The sequence below is a fragment of the Schistocerca serialis genome, chromosome 5, assembly GCF_023864345.2.
Source record: "Schistocerca serialis cubense isolate TAMUIC-IGC-003099 chromosome 5, iqSchSeri2.2, whole genome shotgun sequence".
In the NCBI taxonomy this organism is placed as follows: Eukaryota; Metazoa; Arthropoda; class Insecta; order Orthoptera; family Acrididae; genus Schistocerca; species Schistocerca serialis.
In genome coordinates, this window is record NC_064642.1 from 412,989,727 (window position 1) to 412,993,181 (window position 3,455).

The window sequence follows — 3,455 nt, forward strand, 5'->3', positions numbered from 1 at the left end:
ACAGGTGTTGTTGATATACCTCGATGTGGACAGCTGAAAATGTGTGCCCCGACCGGGACTCGAACCCGGGATCTCCTGCTTACATGGCAGACGCTCTATCCATCGCTCTAACCATCTATAAGGTACATTACATATGTAGGATTGTGGACAGTTGGGAATGTAGGTCTCACGGGAAGTGTGCAAGGGATAAGTCCCTGTAGTCGCGCTATTCATCTGTGCCTCGGTGGCTCAGATGGATAAAGTGTCTGCCATGTAAGCAGGAGATCCAGGGTTCGAGTCCCGGTCGGGGCACACATTTTCAGCTGTCCACATCGAGGTATATCAACAACACCTGTCGGCAGCTGAGGGTTTCAGTTAGTCATCATTTATTCAAAAGAAGGGCACGCGACAAACACTTTCCCTGGCACCTGGAGCTAATGGGCGGCCGCACCAGTGCGACCCTTCGTGGAGGCGATGACCTGAGATGGGCGAGCGGTCCACCGCACGGAAATCCATCTGCTGGCAACGCACCACACGCACGCGACCGTGGTGAGACGGGCGCGGTGAAACGACAGAAGACAGGGGATAAAGGGGCGTGGAGCCTTTTGACAGGTACTGTCCAGAGAAACTTGCAGGCGTCAACGACGATTATCAACATGTCTTGGCGGAAGCCCATTGTCAAGCGACAGTAAATCATGGTTCGGTGTTCTCTGGTTGCTAAGGGTGGAACAGAGAAGAGCCACTAAATGTCATCCTTGCCCAGGAATATCAAACCGGTGAGCCAATTGAGGATAACTTAAGAATTTAACAACACAAGTGGCGTGGAGCCTTTTGACACATACTGTCCAGAGAAACTGGCAGACTTCAACGACGCCTATCAACATTTCCTGGCGGATGCCCACTGTCAAGCGACAGTAAATCAAAGTTCGATGTTCGCTGGTAGCTAAGGGTGGCACAAAGAAGAGCCATTAAGTGTCATCCTTGCCTAGGAATATCAACCTGGTGTGTCAGACGAGGATACCGCACGAATTTGACAACACAAACATGGAACCAAATCGAGATTTACGTGACATGGGCCACCAAGAGAAACTTCATGAGAGGGCAGAGACGGCGGGATTGCACGCAACAGATGGACGAAAATCCCTACTGACAGCTGCGGCGACGAACCACCCCCCCCCCCCCTCCCCTTATATTGTGCCTCGGAACAGTGGAACTACTGAGTGTGTCAGTGAACAGTGATTATACGGTTCTTAGTTCAATGCATATACGTGTGCTTCTGTCAGAGAAACTTTGACTAGTGTGTTTTGCAGGGGTTCGATTTATTGGTGTTTATTAGACTGACTCTTGTATTTTGCAGGTGTTTTATTTACTGTTTTTTTTTTAGATGTTGACTATTGTACTTTCAGAGCTGTTTTATTCCTCAATGTTTGTTCTTGTGGGATGTATTAGATTTGTGATATTTTGTTTCGTAAATTCATTGCTGTGGCATTGCTTCGTTTATCAGTCAGATAGCTATTCATTCTCATTGGACTGTGATCGATTAGCCTTTGAATGGGCCATATTTATAGTGAAAACCCAATAAGGGTAACAATCACATAATTATTGTAGTTTCAGTATAATGACACAGTGCTCATTGTTTGCTAACTAACTGAAATATAGTAGAGTGATTAAATTAGTGCCAGAAAGTTATTTTAATTCTACAAATTATTTGTTTTATAACATATAGAAGCTTTTTTGCGATAACCACTTTGTGAAACATGTTTTTTCTCTTATCTTTTTTTGCTTTTGCGGATTGTGCATTGTAATGTTCTGCTTTGTAATACTGATGTTGTTTTCATGTCTTTTTTTTTTAATTGCTGTGGCTCCTTTGCTATTTTCATAAATTTTACTTGTTAATAAACAGTCATAAATTTTCCTGTGACCAGTTGGCTCTTGCAATGAGCAAATACTGGTGAACTCCATAAGGGTAACAACCAGAAATTGTTTTCATGTTAATGACACAGGAACCATTGTTTTTACTTGCTGACCGAATTAGGTCTACACTATCTTTTAAATAGGTGTCACAGATTTTGTTTCTCTTTGAAATTGGTAGATTCTAAAGATGTGTTGAAGTTATTGTGTTTTAGCAAGTAGCTGGTGACCTTTTGCCTTTTCTTTACATTTTTGGTTTAAGTTGAGTGTGAGAAGCCTGCTTGGGAATGTCCTAGCATGGCCAGAAAATTCCCTGCACAGTATTTTCCCAGAGCGTTGGGGTTATGAAAGGTCTCTGTTGGATTCCTTTCATGTTAATTTCTTAAATCTGTTGTCATTTACGGCATAAATTCCTCGTCTAAATTTACTGTGGCGTTTCTGACTGTCTGGGAGGAGACTGAGTAGTGGAACGTGTTACTTTTACACATAAACAAGAACGATCTGTCACACTACTACACTTTAAAACACAGTTTATATGTACGAGGGCGGTTCAGAAAGTAACCTCCGATTGGTCACAGTGCGTGTTGTGGGGGGAGTAGCGACGCCATCTGTGCGTTCACGCACTCAACAGGTCAGTCGGCATCAAGCCGTGGTCGAGTGAACGTCGTACCTGTGCTAGTTTAGTTTTTGTGGCAGTTTGAAATGTGTGCTGCAATAGAAAACCCCGCCAAATGTGAAGGGCGTGCTGTCATAAGGTTTTTTACAACCAAAGGATATTCTGCAGAAGCTATTCATCGTGGGCTTTGTGCCGTGTACGGACCAAGAGTTATGAGTGAAGGAGTTGTCCGTGAATGGGTACGTTTATTTAAAAGTGGACGAGAAAACGTTCATGATGAAGAGAGGAGTGGTAGACCATCATTGGTGACTGACGAACTCGTTCAGACAGTTGATGCAAAAGTTCGTGAAAATCAACGTTTCTCAATGTCGGAGTTGTCTACTGGTTTTCCACAGATTTCTAAGACTCTCTTGTACGAGATAGTGACAGCAAGATTGGGTTACCGTAAGTTCTGTACACGATGGGTGCCCAAAATTCTTACCGACCACCACAAAACTCAAAGAATGGCCTCTGCATTAGACTTTCTGTCACGTTATGAGGACGAAGGAGAACCATTGTTAAACAGAATCGTGACCGGTGACGAAACCTGGATTAAGTACGTGAACACTGAGACAAAAGAACAATCAAAGATGTGGGCGCATTCAAATTCGCCTACCAAACCAAGAAAAGCATCGCAAGATTTTTCTGCCAGAAAACTGATGGCAACGGTGTTTTGGGATGCCAAAGGGGTGTTGTTGGTTGAATTCATGGAACGTGGTACGACCATTAATCAAGACGTGTACTGTGAAACAATAAAAAAGTTACGACGGGCTATACAGAAGAAACGCCGTGGTATGCTGACTTCCGGTATCGTTTTTTTGCACGATAACGCCCGTCCTCACTCTGCTCGCAGAACAACGGCCCTTCTTGAGTCCTTCAAGTGGGACGTTATCAACCATCCACCTTACAG

At 43.9% G+C, this 3,455-nt stretch overlaps 1 non-coding gene across 1 annotated transcript; it reads left to right on the forward strand.

Annotated features, from left to right (window-relative positions):
- Positions 1-217: 217 nt before the first annotated feature.
- Trnat-ugu (transfer RNA threonine (anticodon UGU)) lies at positions 218-291 on the forward strand. Its single transcript has one exon. It is a non-coding gene; the product is annotated as a tRNA-Thr (tRNA).
- The last annotated feature ends 3,164 nt before the right edge of the window (positions 292-3,455 follow it).